This window comes from Mirounga leonina, unplaced genomic scaffold (genome assembly GCF_011800145.1).
Source record: "Mirounga leonina isolate KUSES-001 unplaced genomic scaffold, KU_Mleo_1.0 Mir_94, whole genome shotgun sequence".
NCBI lineage: Eukaryota > Metazoa > Chordata > Mammalia > Carnivora > Phocidae > Mirounga > Mirounga leonina.
Genome location: NW_023270855.1, coordinates 21,363,287 through 21,388,153, shown reverse-complemented (window position 1 = coordinate 21,388,153; position 24,867 = coordinate 21,363,287). Strand labels below are relative to the sequence as shown.

The following is a 24,867-nucleotide window of genomic DNA, read 5'->3' as shown; positions in this document are numbered from 1 at the left end:
AACCCATGCTAATTTTGAAAGGCACTCCCTGGGAATTTAGTAAAAGTTTAAACAACTTGTTTACATGTGTTTGGCCCATCTGTTTAAACAAAAAGTTTATTTTAAGAGGACCAAATCTTGGGTGCAAGCTCCTTTTGTGCTTGAGACCACTACTGACCTCTTATCCAGCTCTGTTTCCCTAATCTGCATTCTAAATCTCTTCTGTAAACAAAACTCGAATAACAACTTTTTATGATAAATGCTGTACACCTCTAAGATGACAGCTACAAAATAAACTCGACTTTTATAACCAGGAAGTGTTCTAAACATACAGCAAATGCTCTTTTTTTTTTTTTTTTTAACACTGTTCCCTTCTAAGAAACCACACACAAAGAATTTTTTGTGCGTTTGCGTGCGAATGTGTGCATGTGTGTGAGTCTCTCTCTCTCTATTCCCAGTGATCACTCTGAAATGTGTGCATTCCCATCATGACCCAGTGTTTTCCAGCCCCATGATGCCCTCACTTTTGATTGTGGAGATGATGCTGAAGTGCACAGAGTATTTACTGATCCGGTTATCTTGTTCTGTGACAGGCAGAATCAATCAATCAAGGGGCCAGCTCTGCACTTACATATTCCAGGCACATCTCCGCACTTCAGGATACGAGATCACAGTGTTATCCAGCCAAATTTGATCAACAAATGCAGTTCCCCTGTGCCACAGCAATCTCCGATGAAGATGTTATTATGTGGAACTGAGCAAAGTGATAAAGACAGTAGAGCGGAGCTCAGAGAAGCCCGGCTGGACCTTACTGACAGCTTTTATATACCGAGGCGGCGATGTCCCCTTTTTCCAGGATTATAAAAGTTCCCCTGATTTGAAGAAAATCACGCTGTCCATACGCTGGTGAGTCCCCGCCATTCAAACATTGCATTTCCCCATCTCAAACTAAAATCCTCAAGGAAGAAGCAACGTATATTTAGTGTAACAATGCAGGCAAAATCCTTTAATAAAGAGGATGATATCTAAAGCACAGAGAACATTCATGTGAATTTGCACAGAGCTCTCGTGATTGTTGCTGTGACGGTTAAGTGGCATAAGCTAAAACAAAAACATGTTTTCATAATTTAATTGGTGTTATAAATAATTCGATTAATATCACATCTAGGACATTCTGTGGAAGGAGGTGTCAATATTTTAAGTGGATTAAAAAAAAAAAAAGTCTGAAAGAATCTCTTATTGTGCCAATAGTTTTTACTTCACTACTGCCCTGCAGTTATTTTACATTATTTAATCCCAAATCCCATCTTTTGGATTCTACCTTCCTCTTGCATTTTAAATCTTTAATGGAAGCCTTTGGCGGTCCATGGGTACAATGATTAGATATCTGCAGAGAGAAATTGAAAAATTAATCATCGTTTCCATTTTATATTTTTGTACTACACCAAAAATTACTTACTTGTAGAGCTAACTTCTACACTCTTGCAATATGTTCCTTAACATTGCAAATGTGGAGAATGATTTCAGATAAAGCATGTCCAAACTGAGCCAGTAAACAGCCTTAAGTTATTCTTTGAGATTTGTATTCTGGGTTTTCGTCCAAATTTCATTTCGATTCATTTTAATTAAAATACATTTATTGGTAGAGGTTAGGTTACATGCGGCCTAAAACCAGGACAAGAGTTACCCAAGCTAATCACAGGAATGATGTTAAGATTGTTTATTATCCTTTTATGAATTTTCCTACTTCAATTACAGCATTTCACAACTCTATGCAAAATGTGAAATGCTATCCACATGCAGTTTATTATAGAAACTCATATATGCATTAATCTGACCTCCCCCCAAACAGCTCCTTAACCACAGGAACGAGGAAAAAAAAAAAAAGAAGAAAGAAAGAAAACCCAAAAGACAATAAAAAACAGAAAACCACCTAAAGTCAGCTATCACATCACAAGTACCATCATACTGCTAAATCTATTAACTTTGTTTTCTTTTTTTCACTATTATTAAACTGGAAAGAAAAATTCAACTGGAAAATTGTGCCTTTTCGGTTCCCTTGTCATCATGTAATAAGTATGAGAAATATATGTGCAATGGCCAAGTGGCCGGTAGACAAAACACCCACTCTAAGTGACGTACTGTTTTCCATACCACTCAGACAAAATCAAAACAACAGAACTGCTGCAAACAAAAACAAAATAACATTTCCCATCAGCATTCCAGACAGAGAAAATTTACAGGAAAAGAAGCTGGGAAAAGAACCAGAATGAAATAACTGCTCATACCTCCACTCTTGGTAGAGCGATTTCTTCAGACAAACAGCACTTACTTTAACACTGAAATGTTTAACAATTGATAAAATGTTTGCCAGTGTTAGAAGACTTTTTTTTTTTTTTCTTGTTCTTTCTCGGGCAAACATTTGCACTGTTTAAAGCGATGAAGTGCGTCTACAGAACCGAGGGGGCTACTTTTCTTTTTTTTTTAAACAGGGGGAGACTTATGTTAAGGACAAAAAAAAAAACCAAAACAAAAACCCTTAGGTTGTAGAAACATACAGAGTAAAGTGTATCATTTCATTGGTTCTCCTTTCCCTGAGAAATACAGAAGTGTTTCCTGGCCCTGCTAAGTCTGCCTGGCAGGAGAATGTAAAACTCCCTTGAAAAAGTGAAGATGATCTCCTTTTATAGCTGAGTCACGTGTGTGTAACTTTATTAAAGGTGCTGGCTCCCTGGAAGTCACCGGATCAGGGCTGCGCCTGGAAACCTGCTCATGAACTGAGGCACGGCAGTGACTACCAACAGCTGTATTTGACGATTCCATCGAGTCAGTTTGCAGTGTCTCTATCACGGGGGATTCTTGTCAGCTGCTCTCTTGCTAACACAATTCCTGTGTTTTGCCTGGCAGTAAATGGACGCCTCTGCCCTAGCGTCGTCTAAACAACTCCGTTAACATTTGCCCCCGAGCGTCTCTCTCTTTGTCCAGTCCCTGTCTTCTAACAGATGTCATCCAAGCCTAATCAAGCATAAAATGGTCATAAATATTTCTTTCTGGTAGATTTCACATTCGCATTTCATGCAGGGACATGATATTTTTCTGCTACCTCCAGGGAGAGCCTAATGCAAAAACCAGTTACTTACATTCTAGCCTCATGTTCCTTTAGTAAAATGCAGAACATGTTCTCAGTTCAAAGACATAAAAAGGCGTAAGACTTTATCTTCGGTCTTTTGTTTAACTGCACCTTTTTTTTCTTCTCTTTTTCCCCCCCAAAATGTATCTTCATTTTACAGTTTACACTTATGCATTACAAATGTTCCTTTGTGCGTGTGAAAATATAAAACAAGATCTAAAATGAGACCATGTCTACCATATTTCAATAACTTCAGGTTTTCAACATTAGACTCCTTAATTACTGGCAGAAAGAGATTTTTTGCTCAGATACCTAATTCAAATAACAAGCTATTTAGAAAGTAGATGAGATAAGATGAGGGCTCTTCTATTTTCGTTCATTTTATGCACAATTTTGCAACCTTCTTCATCATATTTAGTTAAAACAATGGGATGAATCCAACGTACAAATTTAAGGTTCATGCCAATTTACCAGTTGAAAAAAGGAAAGATAATCACGATAGGCCCCGTTTCCAATACTTAAAACTTTGATCAAGCAGGGGAAGCTACTCCAGATAATTAAGCTGCCTCCTTAATGAGGAAGAATTGGTAATCAGCACAATCATATTTGTCTTCAGCAAACTTAGTAAATAATGAGTCTTAATCTAAAATAAAACTATCCTAATAATACTTTTGAGGCCATATGTCTGTGTTTCTCTTCCCGATCCCTTTTGTCAAAACAGAAATCTTATATTGCTATTTAAAGGGAGCTGTAAAACACACAGCAATATATATCACAACAATGATGCTCTCCCCCCTACCCTTTCCTTCGTTGAGCCTAATATTTGATTACTGCTAGTCAAATCAAGCTTTCAGGCAAATAATCTCCATTTTTAAAGTTAATGAGATATGGTCATGTCGACAACAGCTTGCAGAAACTTTTAATTTTAATTCCTGCAGGCTGTGCTGGCCTCTTTTACAGCAACTACTGTATGAATGAGTCAAATTTGCCAACATGGCTTATGTAGACAAGTGCACACTAATTAAAAATACCCACTGGTATCATAATTTAAATACCATGAAAATAAACTGTGAAAGTCGCTCGGATCCAGTCTCATGGTTGCCTGAGAGTGTGCTTCCTTTGACTATAGGATGTTTTATTGCTGGCGTGTTCTTAGCTGAAAACCATTTTACATCTTTGAGGAATTTGGGATTTTGATGTAATTATACAATTTGTGTTAATATTTGTTTCACATAAGCTGTTAAGCAGGCCTCCCAGAACGACCACTAATTGAGAAAACCATATTGCTGAGGCAAGCGACAAATTTATACTCTTGATTTAGGGTCCAGCTACAACTTCTCTTGGGCCTAGGGTGCCTTCTCTTTTCTCTCTAAGCTCAAGCCACGATGAAACACAAATAAAAACATCATTCTGTCATTCTTTCTCTTCTCTTATTCCTTTGAAGTTTTCATTCTTCTTAACATTTGTATTTTAACTGCTTTTCTTCCAAACAAGGGAGGTAGGGCATGCTTCTTCCCCTCCATCTAATCCCTAAATGCTGCTAGAATTTCTTTTCATCCATCCATCCATCCATCCATACACACGCGCGCACACACACACACACACACACTTGCAAAATTTAAATAATTCTTTTCAAGGGAGTTCCAAGTCTGCCTTTGCTGGGATAAAAACATATTTCATACAGGGTAAAATCTTGGCACCTTGAGGGTTAAAGCTATTTGAGGGGTTAAATATGCAATTACCTCTGACTAAAACCAGAGAGACATATAGATAAATAGAAGAAATGAAGTCCCCAGGTTCCCTTCAGAAGCCTTCATCACATTACTACCAGACAGAAACTCTTTAAGTACCATTTTCAGATGTTAAATCATTGTTCGCGCTGCGCATATTCTCGCTATTCCTGGGGGAACAATATCTGAAGAGAGCGTGCTAACAAATGCAATCCTGTAAACAGGCATTTTTCCTCTTGTTGTGAGTACCTTTGTATCCCCGCTCCCGGCTCTGTCAGCCATGCCTTCTCTCTGCTTTGAAGTTAAAGGACTGAATGAACAGCATCATCTATTACCCAGAGTGTGCATGGAGATTATAAATAAGAAATAAAAGTGACTTTCAGTACACTGCTCTTGCATTAGCCAGTTGCCTTCTCTCTTACCTCCTTCTGTCCTTCATACCTTACAACCAACAATCTATTAGAAACCTGCATTTCAGGGTTTCGTGCAGAGGGAGACCCAGCCTGGACAATGTGTTAGCTGAGACGTGGAAAGTTGTGCTGACATGCACAGGGCTGGGGTCTGGGCCATGGCTCTGAATCCAGCTTTTCCCCCTCCTTAACCCTGATCTTACAGATGTCCTTCAGGACGAGTGGCTGGTGATAGGACTGGCTCTTCATTTACATTTTTCTGTTGACAAACAGAGTCCATGAATATTAATTACTCTGAAGTTTATTTGCAGAAAAGGCATTTCCTAATCCTTATCAATTATTTATTGAAAATCTCCCCCACCTAATAATCTCATTAACATTATTATACTAAGGCCAACAGCAAATACTCCTTTGATAAGTAACAACCCAACCCGTTATTCTTCCTGCCAAATCTCATGAAGCCTCCTCTGCTTAATCATGGACAACCCGGCCTTTGTTTCCAGAAGCTCTACCTTAGTCCTCCATTTTTTTTTTTTTTTTAATAAAAGAAAATTCACATACAGGGCCTTTTGTTTTAAAATGGAAAGTATGATACATTAGGAAAAAAATTAAAATTAAAACAGTGGGAAAATACATGTATGCCTGCTTTTTAAATCCCTATTGGTTATGTGTAGAATTACTAAATGGAAAACCCGAGAGCCCCAAACCCCACAGTCATAGAGCATGAGCATCCCCAAGGGAATGCATGATGTCTGGGAACATGTGAGGGTCTACAAGAAGGTAATGCAAATGAAAACCACATCTCAATAATGAAGACACCTTCTACTCATATGTTTTGCTGCTTACAGAGCCTTCTGACCTTCAATACCTCATTTGCTTCCCCTAATGCCCCTCTCAGGTATGCATGACAGTCATTATTATCTTGATCTTACCGATAAAGAAACTGAGACTAAGGGACTGCCTGAGGTCACAGGGCTACTAGGTGGCAGGGCATGGAGAATCTTCAAGGAGTTTTGCACCCCAATTCATTCACTGGTTCTGTTTTCAAAACCAGGATTTCCTCTAACTTCCTTCTTCCCTTTTGACTCACTGTTGGTGTTTTAAAAGACATGCTTGCTTGGAATTTCATGTTTTAAAGATCTGGAGTGCCTATTGGTGATTGTTAGGGACTACACTTCCCCAAAATCACCAAAGCACTGAATATGTAAAACAGAGCCTAATTTCTAATTTAATCAGAAATTAATGAGAAAAGAAACAGCATGCAATTTTAGAAGCAGAAGGAACCTTTGAAATGAACTAGTTTCCAGAGGCTCAAAGAGTCAGGGACTTGCTGCAAATCACAGCAAGACTCCAACCCAGCCTGGCTGATAACCCGCATCAATGTTCGAGGATCGTATCTACAGAGCCGTTGCATTTTCCAAACTTGAGAGGTCACTTCTTTCTTCCTTTTGATCCAGGGGTCAGCCTTTTTCTTTTTTTTCCTACCATGATAGGAGTTTCTCCTCCATTGCCTAAGAATATGAGTCACTACCCCTAAAGATTTCCCAGAACTTAACACCGTTTGATAGGAATAATCAGGCAGGAAGGCGCTTCCACTTTGCTCTCTCAACCCCAAAGTCTCCATCCTGCCTTTTCTTCACCCCCACCACCCACCCAACCTGACTTACTTAACAGTGCAAGCATAGAAGATCTTTTGACACAGCACGCTAGCTGTTACCCTATTAGTGCATTCCACCCAGGAGATGGACAAAGCCTGACTCAAAGTCAAGGTGCTACACATTCCCGGTAGAAATTCACTGAAAGGTAAGATGACCATGGGGATACAGGTGATAACAGGCCAGTTCACGATGACAAGGAATGTCCAGGAAGGATTTACAGAGGTTACCTCTGGCAAGTCTAGTAACAATAAGATGAGAAGATGAGGTTTGAAGTCATCTTACGAGGGACTGCGGGCGTATTCTGGGAAGTCTCAGCTGCTTTCCTATGAGCATTCGAGAAAATGTGGGCTTATACAGGATAACCACAGTAAATGAGGCTTTAAGGAATGGGAATTGGGAAACAAACCGTGGTAGGAAGGATGAAACCGTTTTTTCTTCTTAAGAAGGAAGTGAAAAAATAGTCATCAATCGTAAGGCATGGTATGACTAGCAGAGGAACTTTACCACCTGCTACACAGAACAATTTCCCTCAGTCACCATCTCTGCATCTTCTCTAGGACAGTAAACTACTGCCAGTGGACCAAATCCAGCCTGCTACCTGTTTCTGTAAATAAAGTTTTATTGGAACACAGCCATGTCCATTTATGTATTATCTATGGCTGCTTTCACGCAGAGCATTTGTGAGAGGGACAGAATAGCCTCCAAAGCCAACAAAATTTAGTGTTTCAAGTCAATCTAAATGTAAAGTTAGCTGATTCCTGCTCCAAAAGGAAGAGTGAAGAAAAATAACCACTTCCCAATAATCAATAACAAAATTTGAAAATGGATGTACATATACACACACACAGTCACCCAGCTATACCCTATATATTGAACATGGTTCTTGATGATGTTGGTAACCACGGGAATGAAGTTTCTGATTTCATCCATCCTGACAGATCATGGAAGGGCCCACATCATACTACACAAGATTGTTTCTAAACACATCAGGGGCGTCCATGCAAAAGTGAATCAAAGGACAAAGCCTTTATTTTGTCTGAGCTTAGTTTCTTCATCCATAAAATGTGAGGATGGATTCATCTAAGGAATTTTAAAAATTCTATGACTATAGAGATAAAGAAAAGCGAACACACACATTATATATTTGGGGTAAGGAGTGGAGGATGAAGGAGAATGGAGGACACAGGAGTGAGAACAGGCACAATCTCACTCTCAGGAGTGAGAATAAATACGTGTTAGAGGGACAAAATGAAGTCACTTTTATCATTCCTACAGGAGGTATAGATTCTGAAAGAGTTCAGCACCTACAGGGAGTGGTAGAAGGAATGCTCTACTTGCACATTACAATGAATTAATAGAGAGATCAAGGTTCTGTGAATCCTTCTGGAGAGGAGGAGAGAGTCTACAAGGAGACTGGGCAGAACAGGACCTACTCTGGACTTGTAAAGCAGTTTGAGGTGCGACCATCCCAGCCACCCAGAGATGTGCATGCACTTCTGCCCCTTGTACTGGGAAGTGACAGAGCCCAATTTTCTTCTCCAGCCCGTGTGTTTCTTTCTTGAAATGACAACACAGATGTGGCCATGGTGACATCTTCGAAGAACTGAGGTCCTTTTCCTCTCAAACGGCAACCCCAAAGTGGGAGATGTTCAAATTATGACTTTTCTTTCAATAAAACTGCTTCAGCCTACTCCACCATTCTTGCCAAAAGCAGACCTGTCAGTTTGTTTTTAAAGGTGAGACGGAGATAAAGACAGACCAAGAAAGATCCACTGCAGCCTGGTATCTGGGCTTTTGTATTGATCCAGAACAGTGACCAACAAGCAAGTTAGCTGATTTAATAATGTTTGTTAAAGCAAGGACTGGGCATTATCGGCCATCTTCACAAAATAAGCCACGCAAGTTACGATGATTTCCCAAACTGGAAACAAACATATGCTTTGTCGCTGGGTAAATGTACATAGTTTGACTTATAGGTTATGAATCTTTAAAACTCCTACCATAAGTCCTATCGCACATCCTTCGTGAGTACTATCTTTTATTTATTGTGCTAAGCGATTGTTCTTTGTTGACTGGAGTGGTGCTGGATGTGAGCAAAGCAGGTGGGCCACGGAAACATTAACACAAAATACCACTCAGGGAGCAGAGGACATTTTGTCAACAGAGCTAATCACTCTTACAGCAAAATAATCCACTCTTTTAGATATTAAAACAACGAAAACAACTGTGGTGACTTCAAAAGGACTAACTCATTAATCAGTGAAGCCGAGTGAATAATTGCCTCAAGAAATACAAAGTACCAGAAATATTTTATCCAAATACATTTTTGTAGGTTGGGAAAAGGGTCGAGCCTGTCATGTAATACTAAGAAAACACAGAAGGTATTTCCCTAGCCCATCAGTCTGTGACAGTTGTTTGGGGCACCTGGACAAAGTCTGCAAGTTTTAGGTCTTCCAGCCGCATGTACCCAAACACAAGAGCCATAAAGAGAAAAACGTGTCCGACCCAAAATGGCCGCTTTTAAGTTGTCCATAAAACACTGACTGCAACCATCGCAGCTTGCAGCTGACTATGCAGACTTATTAATAAACCCAGATTTCCCAAGTCTTCAAAGCCAGCACTTCCATGTCCCTGACTCGTGAAGGAGACAGCGATCTGAAAAGCGGTCCGTCCACACTGGAGGCAGGGTTCAGATGTGCCGGAACCCTATACACCGGCTGTATCGCCCGCCGCACCCCATAAACCTCACCACAAGCACTGCTCAATGTCTGTCGTTTCTGGAGCGACCCAAAGGCTTTCCAAAGTGTTTCAGAAACAGAAGGAAGGATGCTAACCTCTGCCTGCGTATGCCAGGCTTGGGTGTTCATGAGAAGGATGCAGGCAACGAGCGTGAGGCAGGACCCTCGTTCGGAAACGCAAAGAAAGGAATCCGAGCATCAAGGCATAGCTGCTTATGAGGAAGAGTGGGGGGCATGGGCAGAAAGGAAGGGCTCACTGTGAAAACAGGAGAGGGTGAAAATGGAAAAGCTCTGTCTAGAGGAATATTTGGCATTTTCTTACTGGACGCAGCAAGAAAAGATGGGTTGAAAGGAGAGAGATCTGAATGAGACAACATTTTAGGGTGTTCCCAATGGGGCAGGAGGCCAAGGGAAATGGGAGCAATCCTTGTAACAGGACCCGATCCCCTGATACCCAGCACAATGAACACAAGGGGAGAGGTGCCATGCTGGGGTGAGGAGCTCAGATGGCGGGACCCGGCAGATGTGGCTTAGAAGCTGGACTTGTCTAGCCGTAAGCTGTGTGAACGTGGGCAGCTAAGGAAGTTTCTTCCTGTGAAGAGTAGGAATTTTAAGAGTACCTAGCTCACAGTGTGCTTACGAGAACAAATTGCACTAATACAGGTACAAAGCCCAAAGCTGGAAGAAAGGAGCTTTCAATAAATTCTACTATTGATATTCCCACTACTTCTCCTACCATTACTATTACTGATAGGAGTACACCTGACTCTTGAACAACACAGGTTTGAACTGCACTGGTCCACTTCCATTGGATTTTTTTTTTCCCAATATAATACAGTAAAGTCCTATACATGTATTTTCTCTTCCTTGTGATTTTCTTAACATTTTCTTTTTTCTAGCTAACTTTATTGTGAGAATTCACTATATGATATATATATCATGTAAAATATGTGTTAATCGGCTATATTTATGTTATCAGTAAAGCTTCTGGTCAACAGTTGGCTATAAAGTAGTTAAGTTTTGCAGGGGGACTCAAAAGTTATATGTAGATTTGCAACTGTGCAAGGGGTGGGTGCCCCTAACCCCCACATTGTTCAAGGATCAACTATAATTTCAAACCAAAAAAAAATGTGGGACAATAGGGATGTTTAGATTTTTGATAAAAGGAAAGAATGCACTTATTTATTGAAAATGGGCGGGCTATCATCATACCATGTTGAAAGTTTCCTCCTAAAAACAATTTTTAAGCAATGTGCCCAAATCCCGAATCAGCTGGTGAATCTGGGAGAAGGTGAAGGGGGGAAAGTTGGGAAAACAGCATTAATTAGACCATAAAATCTGAAACATGAAACTAAGAACATGAATTTTCCCCTAAAGCTATAAACACTAAATATAAAATTAAGATGAAAAAGTGAACCATCACATATGAAACTTAGCCCTAACAATTCCCACTGATAACATTACTGCTAGCTATTTCTTTTAACTATAAAGTTCCACAGTGGGAACGGGAAAAGGGATATGTAAAAATGTGAAGGAATGACTTAAAAAAAAAAAATAGTGAAAGGACAGTCAGTCACCAAAAGGTGCACAGTTGGTACCTCTGTAAATGGAGACTGCGGGCGGTACAGTTTCTTCTTCCTCTGCTTTCCCAGACGCATCTTCTAATTTTGCTACAATGAACGTGTAATTAATTGTGCAGTAGAAAATTCGAAATTATTTGGTATCCATTTTCAATTGAAAACATCTGAATTACACCCAAGCCTTCTGCAGAGCCAACACTGAGGATTTCACTCTCAGCTCTGGCACACTGGGGTATTTTGTAGGCACTGGCAGAGTTAAGTGACTGTCTCGGCACCTCTGCCAGCACATTCAGCAGCCATTCCCTAATTGTGCCACAGTCACTCTGCCAATATTTTATGGGAGTTTCACAAAATGCACCTATAGCTAGTTAGACTCACAAATGAGAGGACCTCCTAAAATTCTGGCTTTAAAAAAAAAACAAAAAAAAAACCTTTTTTTTTTTTTTCCTCCCGTTCTTCATTCTTCAGAAACTTCCCCAGCCTTCTAGAAACAGGATGGGCCACAGGAATCAAATATTATCTCAGATTGGAGACCTAACAAGGGGGTTTGCCAGACAACAGCCTAGGGAAGCTATTGGTTAGATGCAGTATGTAATTATTTGCTATCCCGGTTCCAGGTACGAATCCCATAGAAATTACAGAAGGAGGGCAGCAAGGAGCCTTGAGACATAAAAATCATTGCCATGTGTAAAAACTTAGATGTTAAAAAAGAAAATGCAGGCACAAGAATTTAGCCAGAAAAAAAAAAAAAAAAAAAACAGACATGCCAATAAAAAAGCTGCTTCTTAAAATTTGGCTGGCAGTGTCCTTCCCCTCCCCAATGGATACTCTTAGTAAAGAAAACATGGTAGGTTTTTTCTCCCTTGCCTGTATTTGATTTCCAATTAAAATTAAATATAAACTGAAACGCCACCTGGATTTTAGCAAAATCCAATCCCCGCCCTCCACCGCTCCTTTTTCTTAAAAGAAGAACCTGGGCTTACATATACAAACATTTCGCTAAATGACCCGTGGCAAATTGCGTAATGCCAGTAAAAGTTGTGTTTTTTAAGTTATGAGCCCCAAAGATTTTATCTGAAATAAAACCCTGATTCAATTCAGATTCTGGAGGCAAACTGTGTCCTTAGCTCTGCCTCTAAATTTAAAACATTTGTGGCAGGGCCCCTTCAGTAATGTTGCTAGTAGGTATGGAGGAGAAATTCTGTATTTATTAAGATAATATGTTTTCTTTTCTAAAATGGTAAATTGGGGCACTAATTGCCTACAAGAACGGATTCTCTGTAGTCTTCCTATAGAGGTCAGTTTCTAAATGAAGAGTGTGACTGTCAAACAGGACTGTGCCCTTATTTCAATTAATTATCTCAATGAGGGAAGACACAGGAACTCTGGAATTCACAGATGAGGGCTCTCCTTGGAGGTCTCTAACACGAATTTCTACACTGCTCTAAGGTGATCGCATTTGAATATAAATTGGGTGGAGTATGCTAAAGAATGGAAGAGCCCTGAGAAACAAGTTGGTTCCCTTCCTGGCCTCTGCCTTTGGGTCCCTAAGATTTCAGCACCGCCTTTTCCCTGTCTTCAAAAGGTGCTGAGCAAACAAAATAATACTGTCAAGAGCACTATTATTTTAAAGGCTTGACTAGTGTGCTAAGGCCTAAGGTCTATTATTCAATGTATTTGTCACATAACTCTGCTCCAGAAGTTATCTCTATTGCCCCATTCTACAGACAAGAAAAGTAAGGTTCAGAGAGACTGGCAAAACTCATTTACTTCATTCAGTAAGTACTAGAGGTGGGTTTTGAACTCTTGTCAGTAGGATTCCAAAATGCCTCGAATGAAACGTTTCTCCTGCATTTTCTAGTCCCAGAGCAGTGAGATGAGTCTCTAGGGGAAATATCATGCACTGGGTAGCCAACTAAGTACATCTGTATACGACTGTCAGTACGATACTCAAGGACGTCCATAAGACAAGGAAACAGGCTAGTTCCACTGTCCATGCTTTCAGGTGCCCTGCCCTTTTGAGTGGTTATCAGACGGTGATCCTCCAACTGGCAGCAGAGAATGAGTTAAGAGCATCAAAAATGCAAATTCTTGGACCTCACCCCAGATCTACAGAATAAAGTGCTCCCAGGGTGGGTTTAGCAATATGTTTTAAGATGCCCTCCAAATGATTCCAATACATGTATAAGTCAGAACCACTGCAGAATGCCATACAACCTCTCAGTAAAAGTGTACCCCTGAATCAAAGGCTATGATGGTCTTAAGCCTCTTGACACCCCATGCCACACTGACCCCAGAATGGGCTACTCTAACTTACACTCCCATCAACCACGAAAGGGAGCCCCAGCGGTATACGTAGCATTTACTGTAACCTTTGCTGATTTAGCCAAAGATCTTTCAAGTAGTGTGTGAAGCTGGTGATTGTGTTCGAATAGATATAAAAAGCCTCTTCGAACCCGTGCAGAGTGCTTTATATGACCTTACTTTCCAGAGTTTTCTTCGGAGCTGGCATTTATAAGTGCTACATCTAAGATATCCAAGAACGAATTCCAGGGACACATTGGTAAGCATTTAGAGCCAGAAGAGGAAACCTTTTCCAAATTAAAGATAGGTTACTAATATACTTAACATTAATTAAACACAGAAAAATCTAGGAACATTTGTCAAAACACTGAACCAGCAAGCAAATCTAATTAACATGCAGTATGGACTGCATAGTGTTTTAATTGCAGGGTAGGAGGCTGGGGCATGATGCACATGAAACTCACTGCAAAATGATACAAGCACACATACAAACATACACTTCTCAGAGCACAAGATTCTGGGCTTTCATCGGATTCACAAAAGAGGAACTATAAACCTGCAAAATGTACGCATGATGAAATTAAAGACATGTCCTGTGCCAGAGAAACCCTCCCACCAGGAAGGCTAAAGAGAAGCTCACTAACTGTGAGATGTCATGATAAGTCATCTGGTAACAAGCTTACAACCAGAAACAAATAAGAATGTAAGAAAACAAAGAAGAAAGGCAGAGGGGAGAAAATAAAAGGCCATGCGCTTCTAGGAAAGACAGTTCATAAATAGCTGGATTGAACGAATACCTTCAAATACAGTTCATAAATAGCTGGATTGAACGAATACCTTCAAATATCACAACTATTTTAAAATTAGGCATTAGGATTTCAGTTGTTCTAGCTCTATGACAAATAGAGGTGATTTGGTTAAAACTCGATATTAAAAGTATGTAAAATATGGACACCACCAACCAAATGACCAGCCTTGTCAGTCCCCATCTAATCTCTGTGGAGATCAGACACTCGACTCAGGCAATGGTCTGTGTAAACAGACAGGCCCCACACCATTTCCTGGAGACCAATAAACTCAGATGCTGGCGTCTGGCATAGAAAGACTTCTACTTACCATTTACCCCTAGTCGTTCCACAGTGGAAATCCCCCTTGCTTATCCCAAAATTAAAAATGGCAAAGTGGCGGGCGCCTGAGTGGCTCAGTTGGTTGGGCAATTGCCTTCGGCTCAGGTCATGATCCTGGAGTCCCGGGATGGAGTCCCGCATCGGGCTCCCTGCTCAGCGGGGAGTCTGCTCCTCCCTCTGACCCTCCCCCCTCTCATGCTCTCTCTCTCTCATTCTCTCTCTCAAATAAATAAAATCTTTAAAAAAATGGCAAAGTGGCAAAGATACACTTCTTGGGCACGGAGGTCATAAACCGCACCCATACAGTTCAGTATACATCTTCCGTCCACTCTCCCCTGATTGAAAGGGTTAAATTAAATCAGCTGGTGTGCATGTGCTGAGTTAACTATTTCCCAAGTTGTACCAGTCTTCAAAAATCCCACCAGCATAGGCACAAATAAACTCTTCCTCTCTGGATTACTGAAGATGTATTGCTTAAGTCATTCATCTGTTAATTAGTCATATGCGTATCTTCTACAGCTTGTCTTCATTTTGCTTTGAGATTTTTATTGATATTTAATGCATATGTTTATGTTTTGTTCCACTACGATTAGATTCTAAGTTTTATGAATTCAGGGAGATGTTAAGGGTGTTTCTTCATATCTTCTAGCCAACCATGGGACTGTGAACCTAAGATACGCTCATTTTTATGTTAATTTTCTTTGGTAAGAGAACCATGGGGAAGAACATCTGCTCTTTGAGTGACTCAGTGTCCAACTTCCATTTCCTTAGTGGGCTGGCTGATTATTCCTCTAACCACCAATAATGCCAAAACATTTAATTTGTGAAATGCATTCAGTTAAAAGATTAGAAAGGAACTCTGCAGGTAGGATGACACCAACAAGTGACTTTACCACCCTGGAAAATGTAAGACAAAGTCTCAAACTGTGATATATGTATTTCTTGAGGGATAATTTAGGAAAAAAAATAAGGAATGATCCTGCAGTTTTGTTACTTTCTATAAAGTAAGAGGAGAAGGTTCTAGAAGGCAAGCCTTGCCACATCTGCCATTTACTAATTCAGGAGGACGGCAGCTCTAGACAACATCCAACAGGGGGATGGTGGTGTTTCAATAAAACCTTTTTTTTTTTTTTCCCCAGTCCAAGAAGGGAATCTATTAACTCACAGAATTCAAGAAAGGGTTGAGGAAACACATCACAAAACAGGCAGGTAAGAACCAAAAGGCAAGAACAAGTGGATCCAGGAACTCCAATGCTGCTGAGTCTTCCCCCAACCCCTCTTGACTCCTTCTAGCTCTTTCCTTCTTCTTACTTGAGATCCTTAAATGATTATTATCTACCTCACTGGGTCATTATGAGAATTAAATGAGATAACACGTTGCAAAGAAATAAAATATCACAGTACTCAATAAATGTCAATAAAACCTTTCTTTAAAAAAAAAAATAGGTGGTGGGCCAGATTTAGCCAGATAGGCCCTCTGGCTTAGTTCACCAATCCCTCGTAGAGTCTGCAGGTTTAACACAACGCTTTGTACCTAGAACCCGCCCAGTCAAGGGACTGAACAAATGGTTGAGACAAGTTTAAAATATTTCCGGAACATAATCGTGACAATTCTAATTGTGAATATCACATCCTCAGCTTACGCATGATGCTTTTCCTTCTGTAAACACATTAATGACACAGTCTTTAGATAAATGTGCACAGCATAGGCATATAATACACAGCACAAACTTTGAATTGGGAAGACAAGTGTATATCCAATGAGATAATCAGAGTATCATTATAAAAATGCACGTAAAGGCATTTTCACTTACTACTTTTGGATGGTGAATGCCTACTGAGTTGAAATGGAAATATCATGAGTAGGACGAAAAAAATGAGGCAAGGTAAGCAATATTATCACAGAATTATTTATCATACACATTAGGATCAAAAATAGTCAGGAAAGAATGAGCATTATGTCATTCTCTCCCAGTATTTAACCTTGTAAAAGGTTGTTGAGTTCATAGGGAAGATAACAAGAGTCAATACAAGAGGCTATAAAAATGGAACTACGGCTTACCATGCAACCTTGAAAAATTAATACTTAATAATTATAATAATAAAAGGCCACTTCTGCCCTGTTTTAGGATGTTACATATTATTTTATTAAATTTTTCCAAAACTCTTTCTTCCTTTGGCTCTGAGACACATGGCTCTGCTGTTGAAAAGCAAAAGACATTTTACGCGCAATTTTCCCTCTACTAGAAAGAGGTATATTGTGCCCTTCAGTGAACATAAAATTGATATTATCATCTCTTAGTTTATATCTCACTACTTAACCTTCAGATTAAAAGTTATTGGATTTGAATGACTAAGAAGACATCATGTCACCTTCCCTTCAATGTGGAGACAGGGGAGTTCGGAATGAGAGAAGGTACAGTGATAAAAACACGGATTTCGGATCAGCTGATACTTTGCCTCTTTTGACAAGCAACCGTGACACTGACAATTCCTTGTGCTTGTGTGGATGATATATTGTGTGACAAAGGGTCTACTTTCAGAAACTTTGCTGAAGACGGATCTGCATCAGGACGTTAATTTTATTTGGAGTACAGTCAAAAAGGAGCAGTCTAAAAATAGGGATGAAAGAGTTAAGTCAAGGAGAACCTTAGGGTTACCACCTTTAAAAAAATCCTACCCCTCTTACGCAGAAGATCCTGGAAAATGTTCTCTCCAGAGGGATTAAAGAGAACAGAGCTGCTTTCCCTCCATCTGCCTCTATGCAGGACTCAACTCAAACACACAAACAAGGCCTTGACATCCCTAAGCAGTTTAATCTATACCTTGTCAATGAGTCTGCCAATAGCACCACTGTTTAATAATTACACAACATATTTTTCCAACAAAAGAAACACAACACGCACCCCCTTTCACCCTAAAAAAAAAAAAAAATTCATTCTAAGAAACTTGCGTCAATATGAAACGGACTTTATCAAAGATCTAACTTCGTAGTTTTGTTCTCTAAAAGAGATTAAGTCCATTCCATGATCAATAGGAACACAAGGCAGTTTTATCAGCATTTCCCACGTGACTTTTGGAAGATATACTCATTAGTAACTGGCAAAGGCTAAAGGGAAAATACTTGATAATTTTAATCTGAAGAAACATACAATCAAAAGAGTGAGTTTTCGTGATGTAAGAGGATGTCGTTTTTTTTTTTAAACAGTCTTTTGGTATTCAAATGTAGGAGGAGAAATGCAGGGAGCAAGGGGGTAAAGGTGGTCAACAAAAGCAAGTCCTCAATTAAATGAAGCAGGAGTTAGAGGCCAATTACTGAATTCAGAACCTACTGCAAGAGCCTTGTCACTGCTATTAATCTTTCAAAGATCTCTTTCCTTCTAAGCCAGGCCAGGTCCAACCTTCTAATTTACCTTCAGTACCACTCCTCTTGAATGGCCTTTCTTCTCTGCCTAGAAACCTCCCCTGGCTTAGAAACCCAAGCCTCCAACAAGCTGAACCCAGGTAACCTTTGAACCACCTTCCCCTGCTCTCATCCCGGCTCTTCAGGCTCTTCAGGCTCCAGTCAAATAAACTCCAAATTAATTACCCTACCATGCACATTTCCTTACACACAGGCAGTGCACACGTCTTAGTTACATGAAAGAATATTTAACAAATGAATAAATGCATTTCAAGAACTCCAAAGCGAAGAAACAAAGTTAATACGTAGTTTCCAGTGTAGCACATTTATTAGCTCACTTGGAACAAAGCTGAGACCAGGCCAGTATGTGAAACTCTCTTCATCACATTTTCTTGTGTGAGGGAAAAAAAAAAAAAAAATGTGGTTGTATTTCTCTGAACCAAATCAAACACAGTATTTAGCAAAGGGCCTCTGGAATGTTACAAGTAACACTTCATAATTACAATAGATTTGAGTTCAAAGACCAAGTGATGAAAAGAAACTTTCTAATACGGGGTTCAATTCCCTATATAAACTTCCCTTTTGTTGCTCCATCTACCACTTGCATTTATATTGCCATTCTACTTTGTCATAAAAGCAGTCACCTTGTAACCCTTTTTATCAAGTAATCTATGCACTACCTAAAAGCACACTCGACTCCATCAGTCGAGCTATATAGGTTTACATTACACAAACATACCAATTCTGCGTGCTCAGCACTACTTGTCAATAAACGCAAGCAGTTGCAAAAGAGCAAAGTAGGTTCCTTGCCTTCAGAGAACAGATAGGAGCCGGCCAGTTTTGCAAAACAAACTCTCTGCAATCAGTGAAGCTAATCTGTCAACAAATTACCATTAAAGTCATACCTCCTGAAAGTTCAAAAAGAGATTTCTGATTAGACAAGAGGGGGTATTTATTATTATTATTAATATTATTATTATTATTATTTGCAGCTCACAGGTCAGGGCTTAAAATTGCCTTCTCAGAGTAGGGACACTTTTACTTAAAGCTGAGGGTACACTTCACTCATGGTGAAATGTGGCATCTAGCTTTCTATGTACTTGGCTCTTTTTCTGTTGTTGTTTCTCATGCCATCTTACCTTTCAACAGAGAATGTAATGACACACAACTGTTTGGTAATCAAAACTTGAAAGGATTTCATATAAGGCTCACATCACAAGTTACCTAAATCTCTGACAATATTTTGATGACAAGGAGGTCCAAACTCACAGAGTAAAGAACTAGCTCCAGCGTTCAGGGTGAAGGATGCCTTTTCCAGAAAGAGCCACAAAAGGAATTGAGAAAAAGTGGGACTCTTGTTATTGTTATGGCTGCTTTTCTTTGTCACAATTACCCGAATTCCTCTCTCACTTTTTTCTCAATTTGTTTGCATGGTTTTTGCTAACATTTTGATGGCACCGATTCTTACTACAAATTTTTGATCATCAATAGCTTCTATATTTGAACTCTACCTTGTGTTCAAAAAGAATGTATCTTGGTAGAGTGAGTCCTTTAAAATTATAGTTTGAGTTTTCACCCACCAGTGAAGGAAGGTGCTAGCACCTAGCATAGAGCCTGCCTCAATGAGAGAACTCAATAAATTAAGATCTTCTGCACTGCCTTCCAGAAGCTTTCCTTCTCAGACACAGAGATGCTGACCATCTTTTCCCTTCCAATGGCATCAAAAGACCTTCCTTTCAGACACAGTCCCTGGTAGCTACAAGGCAAAAGGCCACTTGAGGGTACTCCTAACAAAGTTAATAAAGCAACCTTAAGCAAAGAGAAGAATGGTAAGGCCGAACTGGCCATTGCTACCTGGTCTTTGTACTAATCCACACCTAATCACTTGGGCCTCCCTCTGTAGAGTGAGGAACAAGGCAAAGGATGGCCACAATAATGGTAACATGGTTCCCATAAAGGAACAGAAGTACGAAAGAGAAGCGCACAGGGATGGTCTCTTTCATTGGAGCTCACTGCCCATCCAAACACACACAGCGATTTCTTCCAGGCGTTGTTTTTCACAGGGGCACTTCAAGCTGGAAATGTTGGCAGGACAACCTCTCTCTTTTGCCCGATATCCACTAGTCATTTTGGTAACAAGAACAAAATGAGGAAATTCATTCCACCATTTTGAAAATGAAGAGAAGAATCTTCAATTTTTGTGTATTGGTTTATGCTAACATGTTCACACTCTGGTCGTTATCACTTGGTTACTCACATTCAGGAGACCCCAGGATACAGACCCGTGATTCTCCCAGGCCCCGCTGATAGCGTATTTTCTACATCCTCGGGGAATATACACAGCCAGATTTCCTTCTTGAGCACCCTCCCACTCCTCCTGTCTCTCTGAGCTTCTCTAGTCCTGGGCAGTGACTCATCTCTCACCTCCTTTAATAGCTTATTGGCGAAATGCAACCCAATGAATCCCTCTTCTTGCCTCTCATGATGTTTCAGAAGCTACTTATCCTTCCTACCTCTCTTAACTCTTCAGGACTCATTCAATGTTTTCCTCTCTTTCTTTTACATTATTAATGGGAAACATGTACATAGACATGTGTTGATGGTTGATAGGTAACTTTTGGGCCAAAAGGTTCAACACCTTAAACCAAATGTCAAAGAACCATTGTCAAAAAATGAAACAAACACTTCACTTATCCACACTCTCTAAATAATCCATATTCAAATCCCGTATATAATGTATCTTTTTTTTTTAATGTCTTTCTCACAGACTACCTCTACACTGCCCTCCTCATATAAAACAATAGCCACACCTCAAAACCACAGCAACCAAAGCCCTCTCTATACTGATTTGCAGACAATAAAACTGCCAGGTGGTACCCAAAAAAAAAACCCCATCATTAAATGGAATGTTGTTAAGAAATAGCTGTTTTATTTAACAGCTATTCATTTTTATTGAATAAACATTTTCTAGTATGCATTCTGTTAATTGACCTGACAGCATATGCTGTATATGGAGAAACTTCTAAACATTATGCTCTATGTAATATGCTTATCTGAAAAAGCTCTCATTTGCAGCAATATGGAAATAAAATTCTGCTTTCTAAAATTCAAGACTTTTAAAATGCATTAATCCACACAGTTTATGAAATTGCTCTGGACATTTTAAAATCCTTTCTTTAGGAAAAAAAACTTCAGTAATTGGTAATAGTATTTGTTGCTGAGTTTCATAATGGAGAAGTGCATATCCAATACAGAACTTTTACAGACCCAGAAATGGGGCAGGCATAATAGGAAATAAAAAGCAGTTATGGTATCGGGTAAAGAATTACCCAGTGGCTAAAAGAAATGTTCAGAAACTCTATCAAATTATATTATTAGGAAACTATTGTTATAATAGTTTCATGGCCCAGCTATAAGTAGACTTGAGACATTACAGAGATAATACATTTCATTTTGAGGAAGGAAGACAGTTGGGGAGTGTGTTGGCGGGCTCCTCCAGCTACTGGCAGCACCTCTCCTTGGTGATGGCTTCTGAGTGATGATGGCATCTTGCAGAACTACCAACCCCCCTGCCTAGAGGGCCACAAATGAGCGATGCTGCTCGGTGGGAGCTAGGGCAGCCTGGAGGGCGGCGGGCTCCCTGACTTCACGAGCAATCCATCCCTTAACAACTGTTGTCCTCGTAGGAATATTGGTCTAGGGTTACCAGATCTTCTGATTTTTCAAGAGAAGATGGAAAAGCCAGATTCCCCCTATTTTTCTAGGTTGTCACCTATGTAATTCTTTTTTTTTCTTTTTTTAACAATTCTTCTTAGACCTAATTTAGCCAACCTACAGACCAGTCCCAGCATAGAAGTCACTCATTCCACAGCTAATCTTTGTGAAAGCTCTCCATTCTGAAAGGGCACTTGCTATCATTTGTAATTATCTTTGGTAATAAGAATCAAACATGGAAAGGCTTGCATTTATTTTAAGAGTCCTAGCACTAGGCAAAAATTCTCCCTATATCGTCAACGAGTGCACTGGTGCAACTGGAAAATCCTATAACATTCAGTGTTACACACAGCATAATTAACTCATTTTTATACCAAGCCCTTTTAAGCCACATCTTTTTGTTCCATGGACTTCTAACATATTTTACAGTTCTAATTCTCTTCCACTGTCCTACATTAATCAAAGCTGTAACCCCTGTTGTCTTTGTACTACAGAATCAGAATGTGCCCCTGGCGAGGAATGGGGGAAAAGTCAACAGGAATTAAATTTCAGTGCAACTGTTTACTCAACTGTGGCCTGCAGTTATTGAAATTTTATCCGTGGTTTTGTGTGACTACCGCAGTAATGAATTCAGCATGGCTGTGATTTTCTCACTGCTGGTATTCTCACTTCAAGTAAAAACCTGTAGAATAAAAATGACGAAAACAACCCAAGTCCATCACGTTGACCCTCGCATTTCTCCAAAGCGCTTAACTGTTGCAGTTTTCGGTCCAGAAGGAAACTAGGTTCACTCTAGTCCTGCAAAACTTTTTCAATCCCTTAGTTTTTTTTCCCCTTCAATCCATCTACAGATTTTCTTGTCCTCCAACAACCTGTGAAGAGCCACATCTATACTTCAAGGGGCAAACAGCTGTATTTTATTTTACAAGATCGAAAAGGCCTGCCAAGCATAATGTATGTGGGGTTTTAGCCACAGTGATAAATCCAGCTACTCTCTCTTCCTAAGTCATATCAATAGCAAATAAAAATAAAATTGTTATAAAAAGTATTTAAAATGAGTTTTGAAGTACAATCAAAAAGGTACTGACATCCATAACACATAACAGCATGTTTTCCAAAGTGGTCGCAGCCAAGATAAAGGGGGGAGATGTGCTAATTTTGTTACTGATGCTTTTTAAGGAAGATGCTGTTAAAAAATAATGCACTTTCCTAACTGTCTCCTATGAGGCAATGTGTTGTTGCTGTTATTGGTGTAGGGGTGTGTATGCGTGTGTGTTGACGGTATATATGTAAAGACTTTGGCTGATTTACTACTTTAAGATGGTAAATGATCTTCAGTTCTTCATAGAAAACTCTAAAGAAGTGAATTTCCCATTTATTTAATTAATGTACCTTAAGTACTAAGCATGTGGGGTACTCACCCCACAGGTCAAGAGCACCACACCTCACCTGCTCCATAAGGAACCAGCGGATCTTGGTCTCTGTAGGGTAAGGACACAGAACACAGCACTCCGAAACAGCAACTGCCCGTTCTCAATATAACCATAAGTACCTGAGAACACCACCACATGAACGATGCACGCACACATGGATACCTTCCTACCATTTGAGGATATGTTTTGCTAACCACCTCGGCGGTTAGAATTTGGCCATTTGCACTCATTTAAGTGCACAACCTTCCACACGACATACATCATCAATTCCAGCTGATGTGATGCCCGAGGTGCAGGCACAGAAGGGTCTGGGCGGCCAGGGAGAGAGACCATACCACGTCACTTAGATGAAGCGCTTTGCAGTGAGACCTGAGCACGTCTGCTAGTTTCCTTTTCTTTCTATTCCACTAACTTCTAACAGACTAACGATGCAATGATTCTTCATGTTTTAAAAAACTTCTTAGCAAGAAGAAAATAAAATATGCTCAGTGCCTGTCAAAGGCTATAACCCTCATACAAAAAGGGATTCCCTTTACTTCTCTGATAACGGTTTCCAAGAAAATGGTTTGAGAAAAGGTTAGCCTTCATCCTCCTCAACCCTCAACGATTTCTGTTTCTTTCAGAAAGGCCCGAAGATGCATCATTCTTTTTTCACCTTTCTGAAATGGCACCATAACTACACATTAAGTAAATGAATCAAGGACTAAAATGGAACAAAACCCACCCATTATCATTTAACAAAAATAAATCCTATTTCCTGATTCCAAGAGAGGCTGGAAAAACAGTGCCATCTTCAAGCGGGTGCTACTTACTTATTTGAATTTTCCTCAACACTGGGGCCACACACCACCATTTCGGGGTCACCTTTACCATTTGGAAATATTTAATCAGTCACCCACAGGTACCCACTGACATGCCTACGGAGAACGTAAGGAGAATGAGTATGTCCGAATTTATAAGCATCTGGGGGAGCCACCAAACAGAGCTAATTTAAAGCATTACGAGGATCTAGCCACATTATCAGCTGCCATATGTACACAGGACACATAGGTCAGTGGCCCACACCCTGAAGTTCCTACAGGTTGCAGGGGGCAATTTCTTACACTTAAGCCTGTGCGGTTGTTGCTTCTCCTCCTGTATACCCACTCCTGCCCGTTTGCTCCTACTGTCTGCTTCTACTCTCCTGATGCACCTACTCCCCCTCCCATCCCCTATTCCTTTTATCCATTATCCCTCATTTCGTGTCTTTCTTCACCAGGCTCAATAAGCCTGATTATTATTATTACTTTCTAACTCAAGCATCGGGAACCATTTCTCCAAAGATTCAATGTATTCCAAACAGTTCAGCTTCGGGCTGCCACGGTGGGGCCTGGGAAGGGTGTCTAGAGGTGCACTCAAGCTCGTTGTTAACAACTGCTCCCCAAGACGGGGATGGGGAGCTTCCAAGACTCTCAACTCCCAAGGGCTTGGGCACTAGTCTCTGAAGGCCACCACCAGGCCGCTGGATGCTGCTGACAGGCGGCCAGTGCGCCAGGTGAGCCTCCCAACACTCCGGGGGGGGGGGGGGCGGTGCGAGTGCGAAGGGCGAGTGCGAGAGCTGGCCCCCCGTCCCCGGCACCCCCAGTACCTGCTGCTGCTGCACGTGCACGAGCTCGGCGGCC

General features: G+C 40.3%; 1 protein-coding gene across 4 annotated transcripts in view; it reads right to left on the bottom strand.

The window, feature by feature from the left end:
* FOXP1 (forkhead box P1) overlaps positions 1-24,867 on the bottom strand; it is a 580,801-nt gene that overhangs the window by 204,361 nt on the left and 351,573 nt on the right. The window lies entirely within an intron of this gene.